Below are 20,641 nucleotides of genomic sequence, written 5' to 3'. Positions count from 1 at the left end.
TTTTGATGATGGTGTCAAGAAAGTGAAGGTGGGGGAGGGGAATTGGATAATAGGTCCTCCACAACATCATTGTATGGACTTTGACCAACTAGTGCCCCTCCTAGTGTTTATTAGCTTGTACATATCTAAACAAGGCTTAGTCAAACCAACTTGATCTAAGCACACCAACACACCACCCTAACTTGGCTAGAGTCACAACAAGCCTCAAAGAAACAACATGAACAAAGCCAAAATGAGTTGTTAGTGCCCTACACCAGAATAATGATAGACAAAAGATATCCAAGAAAAAATGCAACAACTATAGCTATTGGAATCATCAGAAGAGCATATATAATGTGTTTCCATGAATGAAGATCTAAAAAAAATGGATAAGAAAGCAATATTGAAATCAAATTCCATGAATAAATTAAAAACTATATTTCATTTCTTCTTGTGTTTTGAAGATAAAGCATAAAATATAAGATCTTCAAATTTTTATGATGACAATAAGATTCAAGCTTAGACATTTACATAAAGCAGCCAACTCAAGACTCAAACTTCAACGTTAATTGTGTAACAATAATAAGAGTTCAAGTTACACTATTCTCATCCCAACCAAAACTCCAATAAGTTATACAATTTAAATACAAATTAATATCATAACCTTATTCACATGTAAAAAGATACTATCAAATCCTATTATAATAATTCCTACCCTTATTTTGGATGCAAATTCTACTTAAAATGAAATACATAAAATACTTAAAACATAAACAAGAAAGACAAGATATCTATTATGATAACCAATAATGTTATACATGAACAAACCAATGCATCAAAGTTGTAAGTCTAATAATCTCATGCATCAAATATATGTCATACATCAAATATAAAATGTCATATATACATCAAATGTATGTCAAATATGTTCACTAACATAAAATCCAAGATATATGTCCAATAATGCTTATACATGTGTGTCCATTCCTACACCTCCTTCCCATGAGGGGAAGGAAACAAATCCCTAGATGTCTCAAACGTCAACAATTGCAAATCATATAATATAATTTACATTTTTTTTATAGAATATAATATAATCAAATGAATTAAATCAACATGAAACAAATGTACCTCTACGAAGCTCATATCATGCCTAGGCTCAGAGTACCTTGTGAATGTCGATGGTGGGTATGTGCAGGATCATGGTGTACCAAACTATAGCCTTAAGTGGCAGTGAAAAATTAGAAAATTAGGGTTATGTCAACTTGACACGTAATTTTAAAGTGGTTATGGACTTTATATCAAAAATTTGTAAGAAAATAATCTGTAAGAAATTGAATGTAGTTTCTAAACTACTAGGCCTTATTAGGTGATGCAGGAGCATCTTGCATCCAAAATAAAGGGGAGACATGTTGAATGTAAAATTTAAAATTAATATAAAATAAAAAATAAAAAAAAATAAAAAATAAAAATCTGGAGGAGAGAGAAAGTGACGAAAATAGAAGGAAAAATAATTTAAAAATAAAATAAGGGAAAAAGGAGAAAAGAGGAATTTCTATTTTCAAGGTGCATGGGTGGCGTAAATAGAAAATAATAAAAATAGTTGTCATTCCATTAACCGAGGTGTGTAGGTGGAAATTCTAGAAGGTTTTGGATAAATCATGTATTTAATATTTGTTGGGTGCTTAGTTGTATTTGGGTGGGAATTTAATATTTATTTAAAGGTAGTTGTATTTACCTTTTATCCCACATTGGTTGTGTTTGTAATGTCTTGGGTTAGAAGTGCCTATTTAAGGAAGGCTTATTATCATTTGTAATCAAGTTCGGAAAATAGAAGCTTTTCAAGTGTAAGCTCTTGTACTGAATTTTCAAGTATTAATGGATGTTTTGTGAAGCATTTTTGTCATCTCTATCTCTATATTGTTGCATTCTTGGTTGTGAGTTGTTAGAGTGGTGTGGCTCTTCATCAAGTGGTATCAGAGCGGACCTACATCAGTGGTATCAGAGCGGACCTACATCATCAGGAGAAAAAAATAATTAATTGTTCAAAAGTTTGAATTTTAATGCACTACTACAAAAATTTTAGGGCAAAAATAAAAAGTAGGTGTATGTGTGACCACCTTAATCAAAATCAAATGATAATTATTTTTTAATATAATTATAGATATGAAAATTAGACTCATGCTTGGATGTGATGCATATTTTTCGGTATTTTTATTCCAAATAAGTAATTAAATATGAATTTTCTACCAAAACTTTTTCAAAAAAAAAAGTCCCATGTCTAACCACCTTAACTAATAGAAAATTTTACCAAATTCTATTTTTAAAATTTTTTTTCTTATACTAGGCAAAGCATAGAATGTGATGCAACTTTTAGATTTAAAAAATGTTATACCGTTTGAAAATTATAGCTGTTTTTCAATTAGTATATCAATCAACACTTTACAATAATCTTCATTGATAATTAACTAATAAATACTTATCGATCTCAGAATTTGACAGAAATTATATTGATGGAATCTCGAGAGCGATATTAAAAAACCCTTTTTGTTTCATTCAATTTCAATCAAAATAACATTGTCAGACGACTACCTGAAGTTTGAGTATCACTAAAACCCTCTTCAAACACGTCTTTTGAGTTGACCAGGTAGGCTTGGTAAATACCAAGCCTAATCGGATATCCAATTTCAAATTGAATATTGCATTTGAAATCGGATATCTGATATGGCTAGGTGAATTTTGGTGAGAAATTTTAAATCCCAACCCATTTTGGAGGGAAAACTGGATTTAAGACTTATAGCTTATGATTTATAAATTATTTTTGTTATATTACTATATAAATATGTATTATAATATATTATATATATAATAATGTAATGTAAAGATATAACATATAACATATAATATATTAATATATAATAATATATTATGTTATTCTAATTATAATCTATAAATATAATTTATATTATTATTATTTTTACTAAATATAATAACGTAATATTTTTATTAAATATAATAACCTTATATATATATATAGATTTATGTTTTTTTTTTAAATTGGTAAGAGGCCGAAATTAAGATTAATTATTGTGTTGTAATTAATTATTATTATTATTTATTAAGCATGATCGTGAGTAGATTTGAACCCAAGACCTCTTTGATAAGAGGCTCTCTCTCTCTCTCTCTCTCTCTCTCTCTCTCTCTCTCTCTCTCTCTCTCTCTATATATATATATATATCTGTGTGTATATATATATGTGTGTGTATATATATGTGTGTGTGTGTATATATATATATATATATAATAACGTAATATTTTATAACTTATGATTTATAAATTATTTTTGTTATATTACTATGTAAATATGTATTATAATATTATATATATATATATATAACGTAATGTAAAGATATAATATATAATATATGAATATATAATAATATATTATGTTATTCTCATTATAAGCTATAAATATAATTTATATTATTATTATTTTTACTATATATAATAACATTATATATATATATATATAATAATGTAATATTTTTATTAAATATAATAACCATATATATATATGTTATTAATATATATTATTATATTAATATGTATGTTATTAATATATATGTATATTATTAATATATATGAGTCAAAGGGGGTCATAGGTTGACCTATGACCCCCTCCGACCCATTAGATAATAACATATGTTTGACATATTAGAATCGTTCTTATGGGTCGAAGGAGGTCATAGGTTGACCTATAACCCCCTTCGATGCATTACATGATGAAATATGTCCCTAGGGCTCCTAGGACCCCTAAGGACATATTAGAATCTTTCTTATGGGTCAAAGGGGGTCATAGGTTAACCTATGACCCCATTCAACCCACTAAATGATGACATATGTCCCTAGGGGTCTAGGACACATAGGGACATATTAGAATCATTCTTATGGGTCAAAGGGGGCAACCTATGACCCCCTTCGACCCATTAAATGATTACATATGTCCCTAGGGGTCCTAGGACCCCTAGGGACATATTAGAATCATTCATATGGGTCAAAGGGCATCATAGGTTGACTTATGACCCCCTTTGACCCATTACATGATGACATATATCCCTAGGGGTCCTAGTACCCCTAGGGACATATTAGAATCATTCATATTGGTTGAAGGGGCTCATAGGTTGACTTATGATCCCCTTTGACCCATTACATAATAACATATGTCCCTAGAGGTCCTAGGACCCTTAGGGACATATTAGAATCATTATTATCGATCGAAGGGGGTCATAGGTCGACCTATGACCCCTCTCGACAAATTACATGATGACATATGTCTCTAAGGGTCTTGGGACCCCTAGGGACATATTAGAGTTGTTCATATGGGTCAAAAAGGGTCATAGGTTGACCTATGACACCCTTCGACCCATTACATTAAGACATTTGTCCCTAGGGTCCTAAGACCCCTAGGGACATAATAGAATCGTTCATATGGGTCAAAGGGGATCATAGGGTGACCTAAGATCCCTTTCGACCTATTAAACGATAAAATATGTCCCTAGGGGTCCCAGGACCCATAGCGACATATTAGAATTATTCATATGGATCAAAGGAGATCATAGGTTGACCTATGAACCCCTTCGACACATTACATGATGACATATGTCCCTAGGGGTCCTAGGCCCCTAAGAACATATTAGAATTGTTCATATGGATCAAAGGGGTTTATAGGTTGACCTATGACCCCCTTCGACCCATTAAATGTCAACATCTGTCTGTAGGGGTCCTAGGACATCTAGGGACATATTAGAATTGTTCATATGGGTCAAACGGGGTCATAGGTTGACCTATGACCCCCTCTGACCCATTACATGATGACATATGTCTTGAGGACCCTTAGAGACATATGAGAATCATTCTTATGGGTCAAAGGGGGTCATAGGTTGACCTATGATCTCTTTCGACACATTACATGATAGCATATGTCCCTAGGGGTCCTCGGTCCCCTAAAGACATATTAGAATCGTTCATATGGGTCGAAGGGGGTCATAGGTTGACCTCTAATCTCCTTCGACTCATTAAATGATGACATATGTCCCTAGGGGTCCTAGGACCGCTAGGGACACATTAGAATTGTTCATATGGGTCAAAGGGGGTCAAAGGTTGACCTATGACCCCCTTTGACCCATTACATGATGACATATGTCCCTACGACCCTTAGGGACATATGAGAATCATTTTTATGGGTCAAAGGGGATCATAAGTTGACTTGTGACCCCCTTCAACGCATTACATGTTGACATATGTCCCTATGGGTCCTAGGACCCCTTGAAAAATATTAGAATCGTTCTTATGGGTCAAAGGTGGTCATAGGGTGACCTATGAGATTCTTCAACTCATTACATGATGACATATGTTCCTAGGGGTCCTAGGACTGCTAGGGACATATTAGAATCATTTTTATGGGTCAAACGGGGTAATAGGTCAACCTATGACCCCCTTTGACCCATTACATGATGACATATGTCCCTACGGGTCATCGGATACCTAGGTATATATTAAAATTATTCATATGGGTCAAAGGGGGTCATAGGTTGACCTATGACCCCCTTTGACCCATTAGATGATGATATATGTCCCTAGGGGTCCTAAGACTCCTAAGGACATATTAGAATGCTTCTTATGGGTGAAAGGGGGTCATAGATTGACCTATGTCCCCCTTCGACAAATTGCATAATGACATATGTCCAAAGGGGTCCTAAGAACCCTAGGGACATATTAGAATAGTTCTTATGAGTCAAAGGGAGTCATAGGTTGACCTATGACCCCCTTTGACCCTTTACATGATGACATAAGTCCCTAGGGGTCCTAGGACCCAAAGGGACATATTAGAATAGTTCTTATGGGTCAAAGGGGGTCATAGGGTGACCTATGACACTCTTCGACCGATTACATAATGACATATGTCCCTAGGGGTCCTAGGACCCCTAGGGACATATTAAAATCATTCTTATGGGTCAAATGGGGTCATAGGTCAACCTATGACCCCCTTTGACCCATTACATGATGACATATGTCCCTACGGGTCATAAGACACCTAGGGAAATATTAGAATTGTTCATATGGGTAAAAGGGGGTCATAGGTTGACTTATGACCCCATTTGACCCATTAAATGATGACATATGTCACTAGGGCTCCTATGACCCCTAGGGACATATTAGAATTATTCATTTGGGTCAAAGGAGGTCATAGGTTGACCTATCACCCGCTTCAACCCATTAAATGTTGACATGTGTCCCTAGGCATCCTAGGACCCCTAAGGACATATTAAAATTGTTCATAGGGGTCAAAGGGGGTCATAAGTTGACGTATGACCCCATTTGACCCATTACATGACGACAAATGTCTCTAGGACCCCTAGGGACATATGAGAATCTTTCTTATGTGTCAAAGAGTGTCATAGGTTGATCTACGACCCCTTTCAACACATTACATGACTACATATGTCTCTATGGGTCCTAGTACCCCTAAGAACATATTAGAATCATTCATATGGGTTGAAGAGGGTCATAGGTTGACCTATGATCCCCTTTGACTCATTAAATGATAACATTTTTCCTTAGCGGTCCTATGACCCCTAGAGACATATGAGAATTGTTCCTATGGAACAAAGGGGGTCATAGGTTGACCTATGACCCCCTTTGAAAATATTAAAATTATTCTTATGGGTCAAAGGTGGTCATAGGTTGACCTATGACCCGCTTCAACCCATTAAATCATGACATATCTCCCTAAGGGTCCTCAGAACCTTAGGGACATATTAGAATCATTCTTATAGGTCTAAGGGGGTCATAGGTTGACCTATGACCCCCTTTGACCGATTACATGATGACATATGTCCCTAAGAGTCATACGACCCCTTAGGGACATATTAGAATGCTTCTTATGGGTCAAAGGGGGTGATAGGTTGATCTATTACCCCCTTCGATGCATTATATGACGACATATGTCCAAAGGGGTCCTAGGACCCCTAGAGACATACTAGAATCATTTTTATGGGTCAAAGGGGGTCATAGGTTGACCTATGACCACCTTCGACCCCTTAAATGATGACATATGTCCCTAGGGATCCTAAGACCTGTAGGGACATATTAGAATCATTCATATGGGTCAAAGGGCATCATAGGTTGACCCATAACCCCTTTCGACCCATTACATGACAACATATGTCCCTAAGGGTCCTAGCACCTCTAGGGACATGTTAGAATAATTCATATGAGTTGAAGGGGGTCATAGGTTGACTTATGATCCCCTTCGACCCATTACATAATGACATATGTCCCTAGAGGTCCTAGGACCCTTAGGGACATATTAGAATCATTATTATGGGTCAAAGGTGGTCATAGGTTGACCTATGACCCACTTCGACACATTACATGATAACAGATGTCCCTAAGAGTCCTCAAAACCCTAGCGACATATTAGAATCGTTCTTATGGGTCAAAGGGGGTCATAGGTTGACAATTGACCCACTTCGACACATTACATGATGACATATGTCCCTAAGGGTCCTAGGACACCTAGGAACATATAAGAATGCATCATATGGATCAAAGGATGTCATAGGATTACCTATGATGCCCTTCGACCCATTAAATGATGACATATGTATCTAGGGGGTCCTCGGACACCTAAGGACATATAGCAATCATTCTTATGAGTCAAAGGGGGTCATAGGTTGACCTATGATCCCCTTCGACCCATTAAATGGTGACATATGTTCCTAGGGGTCCTAGGACCACTAGGGACATATTAGAATCATTCTTATGGGTCAAAGGGGATCATAGGTTGACCTATGACCCCCTTCGACAAATTACATGATCACATATGGATCGTTCTTATGGGTCAAAGGGGCTCATAGGGTGACCTATGACCCCCTACGACCCATATGAAGCATTCTAATATGTCCCTAAGGGTCTGAGGACTCCTAGGGACATATGTCATCATGTAATGTGTCAAAGTGGGTCATAAGTCAACCTATGACCCCGTTACACCCATAAGAACGAATCGAATATATCCCTAGGACATATGTCATCATGTAATGGGCAAAGGGGGTCATAGGTCACCCTATAAGCCCCTTTGACCCATATAAAGCATTCTAATATGTCCCCAGGGGTCCAGGGGTCCCAGGACCGCTAGGGACATATGTCATCATGTAATGGGTCAAAGGGGGTTATAGGTCAACCTATGACCCCCTTTGACCAATCAGAATGATTGTAATATGTCCCTATGGGTCCTAGGACCCCTAGCTATATATGTCATCATTTAATGGGTCGAAGGGGGTCATAGGTCAACCTGTGACACCCTTTGACCCATATGAAGCATTTTAATATGTCTCTAAGTGTCCTAGGACCCCTAAGGACATATGTCATCATGTAATGTGTCGAAGTGGGTCATAAGTCAACCTATGACCTCCTTTGACCCATAAGAATGATTCGTCATCATGTAATGGGCCGAAGGGGGTCATAGGTCAACCTATGACCCCCTTGGACCCATATGAATGAATCTAATATCTTCTTAGGGGTCCTAGGACCCCTAGGGACATATGTCATCATGTAATATGTCAAAAGGTGTCATAGGTTAACATATGAGCCCCTTTGAGACATAAGAATGATTCTAATATATCTTTAGGGGTCTGAAGACCCTTTGAGAGACATGTCATTATTTCATAGGTCGAAGGAGGTCATAGATCAACCTATGACCCCTTTTGACCCATATGAAGCATTCAAATGTGTCCCTAGGGGTCCTAGGACCCCTATGGACATATGTCATTACGTAATGGGTCGAAGGGGGTCAGAGGTCACCCTATGACCCCTTTTGACCTATTAAAAGGATTATAATATGTCCCTTGGGGTCTTGAGACCCCTAGGGACATATGTTGTCATGTAATGGGTTGAAGGGGATCATAGGTCAACCTATGACCCCCTTTGACCCATAAGAACGATTCTAATATGTCCTTAGGGGTCATAGGACCCCTAGGGATATATGTCATCATTTAATGAGCTGAAGGGGGTCATAGGTCAACTTATGACCAATTTTGACCCATAAGAATGATTCTAATATGTCCTTAGCGGTCTTAGGACACCTTGGGACATATGTCATCATTCAATGGGTCAAATGGGGTCATACGTCACCCTTTAACCCCCTTTGACCCATAAGAATGATTCTAATATGTCCCTAGGGGTCCTCGAACCTCTAGGGACATATATCATCATGTAATAGGTCGAAGGGGGTCATAGGTCAACCTATGAACCCCTTTGACCAATAAGAATGATTCTAATAATGTCCCTATGGGTCTTAGGACCCCTAGGAATATATGTCATCATTTAATGGGTCGAATGGGGTCATAAGTCAACCAATGACACACTTTGACCCATATGAAGCATTCTAATATGTCCCTAGGTGTCCTAGGACCCCCAGGGACATATGTCATCATTTAATGGGTTGATGGGGGTCATAGGTCACCCTATGATCCCCTTTTACCCATATGAAGAATTCTGAGATCTCTCGTGGGGTCCTAGGAACCCGAGGGACATATGTCGTCATGTAATTGGTCGAAGGGGGTCATAGGTCAACCTATGACCCCCTTTGACCCATAAGAATAATTCTAATATGTTCCTAGGGGTCCTAGGACCCCTAGCGACATATGTCATCATTGAATAGGTCGAAGGGGGTCATAGGTCAACCTATGATCCCCTTGATCCATATGAAGCATTCTAATATATCGGTAAGGGTCCTAAGATCCCTAAAGACATATGTCGTCATATAATGCTTTGAAGGGGGTGATAGGGTGACCCATAAGAATAATTCTAATATGTTCCTAGGGGTCCTAGGACCCCTAGGGACATATCTTGTCATTTAATGGGTAAAAGGGGGTCATAGGTCATCATATGACCCCGTTTGATCCATATGAAGCATTCTAATATGTCCCTAAGGGTCCTAGGACCCCTAGGGACATATGTCATCATGTAATCTGTCAGAGGTGGTCATAGGTCAACCTATGACTTCCTTTGACCCACACGAATGATTCTAATATGTCCCTAGGGGTCCTAAGACCCCTAAGAACATATGTCATCATTTAATGGGCTGAAGGGGGTCATATGTCAACCTATGACCCCTTTTAATCCATATGAATGATTCTAACATGTCCCTATGGGTCCTATGACCCCTAGGGACATATGTCGTCATATAATGGGTCGAAGGGGGTCATAGGTCAACCTATGACCCCCTTAGACCCATATGAAAGATTCTAATATGTCCCTAGGGGTCCCAGGACCCCTAGGGACATATGTCATCATGTAATGGGTCATGAACAATTCTAAGACATTCCTAGGGGTTCTATGACCCCTAGAGAAATATGTCATCATGTAATTGGTCAAAGGGGGTCATAGGTCAACCTATGACCCCCTTTGACCCATAAGAATGATTCTAATATGTCCCTAGGGCTCGTAGGACCCGTCGGGACATATGTCTTCATTTAATGGGTCGAAGGGGGTCATAGGTTAACCTATGACCCCCTTTGACCCATATGAACGAATCTAATATGTTCCTAGGGGTCCTAGGACCCCTAGGGACATATGTCGTCATCTAATATGTCGAAGGGGGTCAGAGTTTAACCTATGACCCCCTTTGAGCCATAAAAATGATTCTAATATGTCCCTAGGGGTCCTAGGACCCCTAGGGAGATATGTCGTTATTTGATGGGTTGAAGGAGGTCGTAAGTTAACCTATGACCCGCTTTGACCCATATGAAGCATTCTAATATTTTTCTAGGGGTCCTAGGACCCCAATGGACATATGTCGTCAGGTAATGGGTCGAAGGGGGTCATAGGTCACCCTATGGCCCCCTTTGACTGATTAGAAAGATTCTAATATGTCCCTAGGGGACTTAGGACCTCTAGGGACATATGTCATCATGTAATGGGTCAAAGGGGGTTATAGGTAAGCCTATGACCCCCTTTGACCCATAAGAATGATTCTAATATCTCCTTAGGGGTCCTAGCACCCCTAGGGACAAATGTCATCATTTAATGGGTTGAAGGGGGTCAAAGTTAACCTATGACCCCCGTTGATCGATAAGAACAATTCTAATATGTCCCTAGGGATCTTAGGACCGGTAGGGACATATGTTGTCATTTAATGGGTCAAAGGGGTCCATTGGTAAACCTATGACCCCCTTTGACCCATATGAATGATTCTATAAACCTATGACCCCCTTTGACCCATATAAATGATTCTAATATGTCCTAAGGGATCCTAGGACCCTTGGGGACATATGTTATCATGTAATGAGTTGAATGGGGTCATAGGTCAATCTATGACCCCTTTTAACCCATATGAATGATTCTAATATGTCCCTAAGGATCTTGGGGCCCCTGGGGACATATGTCATCATGTAATGGGTCGAAGATTCTAATATGTCCCTAGGGGTCCTAGGACCCCTAAGGATATATGTTGTCATTTAATGGGTCAAAGGGGGTTATAGGTCAACCTATGACCCCCTTTGACCCATATGAAACATTATAATATGTCTCTAGGGGTCCTAGGACCCCTAGGGACATATGTCATCATGTAATGGGTCAAGGGGGGTTATAGGTCAACCTATGACCCCCTTTGATCCATAAGAATGATTGTAATATGTGCCTAGGGGTCCTAGGATCCCTAGCTATATATGTCATCATTTAATGGGTTGAAGGGGGTCATAGGTCAACCTATGACACCATTTGACCCATATGAAGAATTCTAATATGTCATCATGTAAGGTGTTGAAGAGGGTCATAAGTCAACCTATGACCCCCTTTGACCCATAAAAATGATTCTACTATGTCCCTAGGGGTCTTAGGACCTCTAGGGATATATGTCATCATCTAATGGGTTGAAGGGGGTCATAGGTCACCCTATGAGCCCCTTTGACCCATAAGAATGATTCTAATATCGTTTAATGGGTCAAAGGGTGTCATAGGTCAACCTATGACCCCCTTTGACCCATATGAAGCATTCTAATATGTCCCTAGGTGTCTTAGAACCCCTAGGGACATATGTCGTCATGTAATGTGTTGAAGGGGGTAATAGGGTGAAGGGGTCATAATTCACCCTATGACCCCCTTCAAACCATATGAAAGATTCTAATATGTCCTTAGGGGTCTTAGGACCCTTAGGGACATATGTCATCGTGGAATGTGTCGAAGGGGGTCATATATCACCCTATGATCCCGTTCGACCCATATGAATGATTCTAATATGTCTTTAGGGGCCTTAGGACCCCTAAGGACATATGTCATTGTGGAATGTGTCGAAGGTGGTCATTGGTCACCCTATGACCCCCTTCAACCCATATGAATGATTCTAATATGTCCCTAAGGGTCTTAGGACCCCTAGGGATAAATGTTGTCTTGTAATATGTTGAAAGGGTTCATAGGTCATCCTATGACCCCCTTTGATCCATATAAACTATTCTAATATGTTCCTAGGGGTCCTAGGATCCCTTAAGGACATATGTCGTCATGGAATGTGTCGAAAGGGCTCATAGGTCATCCTGTGAGCCCTTTTGACCCATATAAATGACTCCACTAGAAATAATATAGTAAAAATAATAATAATATAGTATAACAATCATATATATATATATATATATATATATATATATATATATATAATTTATAAGTTATAATAATAATAACATAATATATTATATATTATAATTTACATATGATAATAATAATAATAATATATTATAGATTATAATTTATATATGATAATAATAATATGTATTAATAACATATATATAATATATTTCGTTATTATATTTAATAAAAATATAGTAAAAATAATAATAATATATTATAATAATATATATATTATATTTATAGATAATAATAATAATAATAACATAATATATTAATAGATTATATATTATATCTTTATGTTACATTATATATATATATATATATATTATATTATATTATTATATAATATATAAATTATATATTATTTTATATATAATAGTTATGTTATTATATTATATATTTATAGATTATATATTATATCTTTACATATTTCATAACTCAAATTAGTTATATCACTTACAAATTTGTTTTTCCCTCTAATTTTTGTACCTTTTCCCTCCAATTTTTATGTTGCCGATATCGGATATCGGATCTCATATCGGATATCTGATATAAGATCTGATATCCGATTTGAGATCCAATATCCAATCTCATATCAGATATCCGATCTCAAATCGGATATCTGATAAGGCTTGGGCCTTACTTTCCAAGTTTGGTACCTGGATAGGTGTAAAAAAGTCAGAGCAGATTTTGAAGTGCTTTTAGATGTGCTCAAACTCTATTTTTTTCACATTGCCACTTTTTGGCACACCATGATCCTGCACATACCCTGGTCTAGTAGAGAACTAATGAACATGGATAAAAAATATTTGCCAATCCTTCATATGATTAATTAATAAATATATGTATTAATTTAAATGATTAAAATTGATGCATACCTTGTAGGGCCCATTTGTCATTGCACCAAAAGCCATGACTGTTAGTAAACATGGAAGACCACATAATTAACCACCTATAGGTAGGGGAGCATGTCGCATCACCCAACAATCTCCCCCTCGATGCGCATACTAGGTGCTTATACAGGTCGGGAAGGCACCGGGGAGATTTGAACCCATGACTAGGCCAAAACCAGGCTCTGATACCAATTATAGGGCCCATTTTCCGTTGCATCAAAAGCCATGACTGTTAGTAAACATGGAACACCACATAATTAACCACTTGTGGGTAGGGGAGCGCATCTCATCATCCAACATACCTCTCAACTCATCAACAAGACATAAAATGGGGCTTGGAAATCTATACTAAGGCCATCAACATTCTTATCCTAGATTTTGAACAATGTCAAGACATGTTAATTAATTAGTCATTCCCTATACATATGAAATGTGATCAAATTAGTTTAATATAATTGTAATTTACCTATGTGTCAATGCAAAATGTGTCACTTAGAAACTCATCAATGACTAGCCCATCATCCATAACATCTCCAACATGTTTGTCAAACATGCATAAGGATCCACATTATGTGCACATGTGACCACAATGCAAAGAAGACTTCTCCCCAACTAATGGATAGGTGAAATGAATGAGGGTCTATGTGAAAGCATTGATAGTCTGTAGAGTACTGGTCTCTACATGTTCCTTCACAATTGAAAGAATAATAAGATACTCACCATGCAGCTTAACAAAAGATTCCCTGACTACATTAAGGTCATGATGTGTCCCCAACCTCTCAAATTATGACCCCCCACCTCTAGACTAAGAATCTAACATGTCCAAATAATTGGGGATCTCCCCAAATACAAATTCACAATATAATTTCTATAAGAAATACATTGGAACCTCATGATTATGGCAGGAAGGGGCATCAAAGACCATCCACCATCTATCCCAAATGTTATTTCTAATATCATCATGTATGTACTAATGGATGGGGAACCTTTTCGTTGTATGTTTAACAATGTCTTGTTCTCCGAGATTTTTAAACAATGCACATATGTTACCTTTCACTATGACCTTTTTTCTTACATCATTATAAAATAATTTTTTTGCATAATATCTTCTTTTTTCTTCTCTCTTAGTACACCAAATATCTAACTGACTACTAAAAGAAGCTACATGGCTCACAATGGACTCAAGGGAGGATGCCAATTGTGCTCTCATAGGATTAGTATTCCCACAAGCTTTCAACCTACCAATGATTGCTTCTAATTCATTTTTCCCTCTTTCTATTTCATTCATTATACTATCTTGGGTGTTAGGAGGAGTTCTTTCAATTGGTGGAGGCTGCAGAAGTTCTTGCTCTTCTTATGGAGGGTTTTGATTTTGATCTTGTGGAGGGTTTTCATTTTGATTTTGTTGATCAGGTTGGGGATTTGGTGATTGATTATTCACATTTCCTAATAAGAAATCAATTTCATTTTAAATAAATAAACAAATTTCAAGCAAAACTAAAAAACATACAAAACAATGCAAAAACAAGACTAGAAAACATACTTGATGATCCTAATCTTGATCTTCAATGACAAGGAGGCATTTTGAGGAGCAGAGTGAGCAAATTCTTCAACTTCTACAAATCACGTCCAGGCTATTGAGGGAAAAGAAGGCAGCAACAAAAAGAAAGAAGAGAAAATGGAATGGGTTGCAAGTTTGTAGCCCATATATAAAATTTTTTAAAAGTGTGCACATGCTTAGTTTCGTGGAGACCAAGAGAAAGTGCCTATGTGCTTTTAAAATTTTGAAAAATTTAGTTGTGTGTCATCTTTTTAGCACCACAACTTGGTGCATTCACCCACCCTATGACCCTTTTTAACCCATTTGAACAAACATAATATGTCCCTAGGGGTCTTAAGACCCCTAGGTATATATCTTGTCAAGAGATGGGTCAAAAGAGGTCATTTGATACCCTAGGACCCATTTCAACCCATTTGAACAAATTTAATATGTCCCTAGGGGTCCCAGGACATAGGATTTCTACAAACATATGTTATCATAGAATGGGTTGAAAGGGCTCGTAGGATACCATATGACCCCTTGTTTCTTAATTCGAACAAGTTTAATATGTTCTTACGGATCCTAGGATCCCTAGGGACATATGTTATCTTGAAATAGGTCAAAAGGAGTCACAAGATACCCTGTGACCCCTTTCAATCCATTCAAACAAATTTAATATGTCCCTAGAGGTCCTAGGACCCTAAGGGTCATATGTTGTCATGGAATGGGTCGAAAGGGATCATAAGATATCCCATAGCCCCTTTCGATCCATTTAAACAAATTTACTATGTTTGTAGGGATCATAGGTTCTCTACGAGCATATGTTGTCATGGAATGGGTCTAAAGGGGTGATAGAATACCTTATGACCTCTTTCGACCCATTCAAACAAATTTAATATGTTCCTAGGGTTCCTAGGGGCATATGTTGTCTTTGAATGGATCAAAAGGGGTTATAGGGTATCCTATGACCCCTTTCAACCCATTTGAACAAATTTAATATGTGCCTAGGGGTTCAAAGATCCCTAGGGACATATGTTGTCATCGAATGGGTTGAAAGGTGTCATAGGATACCCATGATCCCTTTCGATCAATTTGAACAAATTTAATATGTCCCTAAGCATCCCAGGATCCCTATGGACATGTGTTGTCATGGAATGGATCAAAAGGGCTCATAAAATACCTAATGACCCATTATTACCCATTCAAAAAAAATTAATATGTCCCTAGGGGTCCTAGGACCCCTATGGACTTATGTTGTCATATCTAAGGGGTCCTAGGACCTGTAGAGACATATGCTTTCATGGAATGGGTCAAAATGAGTCATAGGATAGCCTATGACCCCTTTTGATCCATTAGAACAAATTTAATACGTTCGTAGGGGTCCTAGGACCTCTAGGGATATATGTTGTCATGGAATGGGTCGAAAGGGGTCATAGGATACTGTATGACCTCTTTCAACCCATTCCATGACAAAATATGTCCTAGGGGACCTAGACCTATGTTGTCATGGAATGGGTTGAAATGGGTCATAGGATACCCTATGGTCCCTTTCGACTCATTAGAACAAATTTAATATGTCCCTAGGGGTAGGATTCGTAGGGACATTCTTGTCTTGGGAATGGGTTGAAAGGGATCATAGGATACTGTATGACCCCTTTTGACCCATTTGAATAAATTGAATATGTTTCTAGAGGTCCTAGAAAGCCTAGAAACATAAGTTGTCTTGGAATGGGTCAAAATGAGTCGTAGGATACCCTATGACCGCTTTCAACGCATTGGAGCAAATTTAATATGTCTATAGGGGTCCCAGGACCCTTAGCAGCATATGATGTTATTGAATGGGTCAAAATGGGTCATATGATACCCTATGACCCCTTTCAACCCATTATAACAAATTTAATATGTCCCTATAGGGTCTAGGACCCCTAGGATCATATATTGTCATGAAATGGGTCAAAAGCCCAGTAATATGATACCTAATGACCCCTTTTGACCCATTAGAAAAAATCTAATGTATCCCTAGGGGTCCTAGGACCCCTAGCGACATACGTCATCATAAAATGGGTCAAAAGGAGTTGGAGGATACTCTATGACCCCTTTCAACCCATTAGAACAAATTTAGTATGCCCCCTTTGACCCTATAATAAGAATATATTAAATAATTAATAATAAATATTAAGTATATTAAATAATTACTATATTATATACTATAACACAATATATACTATAATTAAATATATATTATATTAATAATTTACTATATAGGCAAGAGCCTACAACATAGTGATAAATTGTGAGCCTCTCATTTGGGAAGTTTTGGGTTTGAATCGACACGAACTTAATACATAATAATAATTAATCTCAAAAAATAATAATAAAATAATTAACAATCTAGGCTTCAACCCATTACCTATCAAAAAATTAAAAATAATAATTTAATATATATATTCTATATTACAATTTAATATTTCTTGTAATAATTATATAATATGTATTATATAACTAACTCACACATTTAAGGTAAAATAGTTCTTATGAGGAATCGTATCAAGTACCCAATGTTTTGAGTATTAGATATATCAGACACTGAGCATAATCAAATGTAGATATTTGATTAGCCTTGAGAATCACCAAGCCTATATGGTGAACTCTAAAAACGTGATTTTACAATGTTTAGGTGACTTCTAGACTTTGAGGAAGTACCTAAGAATTTTTAATTTGTCTAAATTTGGTGAAATGAAAATGGTTTCTTGAGGATGTTCTCAAGTTTGCAGCGATGTAATTGTTGTCAAAATATTAGTTTGATAAGTATTTATTACTTATTTTTAAACAAAGATACCTATAAGGTGATGATTTCCATACTGATTAAAAAATAGCTATAACTTTCAAACTGTAAAATATTTCTAAAATTTGAAAGATGTGTCACATTCTATGTTTTTCCTACTACGATAAAAAAATGGTAATGTTTTGAATTAGTTAAGGTGGTCAGACACGAGCCTTTTTGTTCTAAAAATATTGTATTAGAAAATTCATAATTAATTATTTTCTTGGAATTAAAATACCCAAAAATATGCGTCACATCTGGGAATTAGTCTACTTCTTATATCCAAAATCTTAATTAAAAAAATTCTAATTTGATTGTGTTTAAGGTTGTCAGACATACACCTACTTCTTATTTTTGTCCTAAAATTTTTGTACTACTGGATTAAAATATTAATTTTTGACTGATCCAATTAAATTACTTTCATATAAGACCTAGTAGTTTAGAAACCACATTTTAGTTTCTATTCTTACAACGTTTCAATACAAACTTCATAACTAGTTAAAATTGCACATCAAGTTGACATAAACTTGATTTGTTGATTTTACACTATCACTTAAGGGTATAGTTTGGCCCAACATGATCCTGCAAACACCCTTTCCTATTCCTCCCATTTCTATACTTTTTTCTATTGCCATCCACCTTTTATGAGTAATTGCATACTGTTTTATTGTACTTGATATCCCCCTTTTAGCTTCAATCTCTTCCAGACCACCAAAGAACTTGCAAACATGATGTGATGAAATAGTATGTGTCATTCTCTCTACAATTTACTTTTATTTACTTTTATTTCCTTTCCCTATGATTTTCCCTCCTTCCTTACTAAATAACTTATTATTAATTGTGGAGCTAAGGTCAAACCTATGTCATTAATAAGCTCAATAGAAACTATTTCTCATGGTTAAATTTGATTTGATAGTGTACATGGTTCACTTTACATTGCCATGATTTTTGGCAATCATATATACAAATATGCGTAAATATATTATGTGCATAAATACATACATATATAATGTACATACATATACATATATGCTTCATTCCCTTCTACTAGAAAGGAATCTTTTTGTAAACCTATATACATATACATTAATACAAACATCCACATTTTTTTTTGCAATTTCCTTATGGAAGGTTCTAGCATGGTACATAGAAGGCTAGCAATGAAACATAGTTTTTGCAAGAAATAACCAACAATGATGAATGTAAACAATAACCCAACAATGATGCAACTATTAAATGTTTTTTGAAAGTAGTACATCATAGATCAACATATAGATTCCAAACACATGTGCATTAAAAAGTATAGCATAAACTATAAAACTAGAAAATTAATGTATGAGTAATATATCTACTGTAATTCCCAAAAATGGTTAGAACCGGATAATTGGCATTACAATTTAGAAGAAATAACAAGGAATAAACTATAATATTAACATAGTAGTTGTTACCCATGTTTTGGTCTTGTTGAATTTTGCTTAAATGTTCAAATGGTTAAGTTCGCATGTAGTCGTTGAACCTTGAAATTGACCATAGTTAGTTTGGAGTTCAAAGTTCAAGGTCGAGCTATTTTTCTTTAGTCCTCCATTTGTTACCAATTTTTCATGTTGTGCCTTGTAGTTACCTTCCTTTCCTCATGAACTTGAACCATTGAACTGCAAAGTTCGAGGCTCAAAGTCCATCTCGCATCATGTATTATCTTAATTGATATGCCACATCATTTATTTTACTAAGGTGCAATGAATGGAAATGTTCCGCACTAAACTTAAAAACATCGAACTTTATGTTCAATGGTTTAGAGTTCATGATTCATTGAGAATGAGAGAATAGCTAGTCATCAAAATGTTTCATCCTACATTTCATGGTAGAGGGAAGTTGAACCTTCAAACTTAAACTTTGAAGTTCAAAGTTCACAATGTCCAAGATATATTACATTGTTGATAGACATGTGGTGATGTGATAGGCTGGAACACCACCTGTAAAAGGTACAAGGACATGCATGAAATGATGATTATAAAAGGTGACAATAAGGCATATTTTCTATGTGCAAAATATTAAGCTATTCATTAAATTTTATGACATGTCAGCAAATCAAAACTTTTCCCTATTATTTAGCGTAACTTTCCACTCAAGCATGATTTAAGTAAACCCATTTTCTCTTAACTTGCCATGATTTTCTATAATTTTACTAGAGCAAAAAGAAGGTGGTGAAGTTGCATTTCTTCTCAGAGGTTCTTGGGATCTGAAGTAAAGATGAGTCAAACATTTTCTTGTATTTCTTGATTTGGTTCACTCTTTTATGCAATTAGAAGCCTTTTTTGGTTTTCTCTCTTTGTTCCCTTGTGTTTTTTATCAATTTAAATCCTACATATATCCTCATGACCTCCTCCCACTTGGAAATTCCAAAGGAGAAGAAACCCACACCTTTAACGAGTTTCCTCCAAGAATTATGGGATACTGCTATGGTAGATGAGAGTTTTGAGAAAGTGGTCACAAGATTTGGAAATGCTCAACCTGGGTCCATGGAAGACAAAGTGTGTAGGAGTGGTTTACTACAAGATGGTGGTTTCCCTGAAGTTGCACTGTGTCTAGAGTGAGTTCTTGAGTGCAAAGATAAATATGATAGTACACAAAGGTGCAATAAATGAAGCTTTATAAATAAATTCAAAATGTATGCATATAGTTCAATTTGAGAGAGAGAGAGAGAGAGAGAGAGAGAGAGAG

This window comes from Cupressus sempervirens, chromosome 4 (genome assembly GCF_028749045.1).
Source record: "Cupressus sempervirens isolate cs-2001-9-10 chromosome 4, ASM2874904v1, whole genome shotgun sequence".
In the NCBI taxonomy this organism is placed as follows: domain Eukaryota; kingdom Viridiplantae; phylum Streptophyta; class Pinopsida; order Cupressales; family Cupressaceae; genus Cupressus; species Cupressus sempervirens.
The sequence above is the reverse complement of the archived record's forward strand: the minus strand, read 5'-3'. Positions refer to the sequence as shown.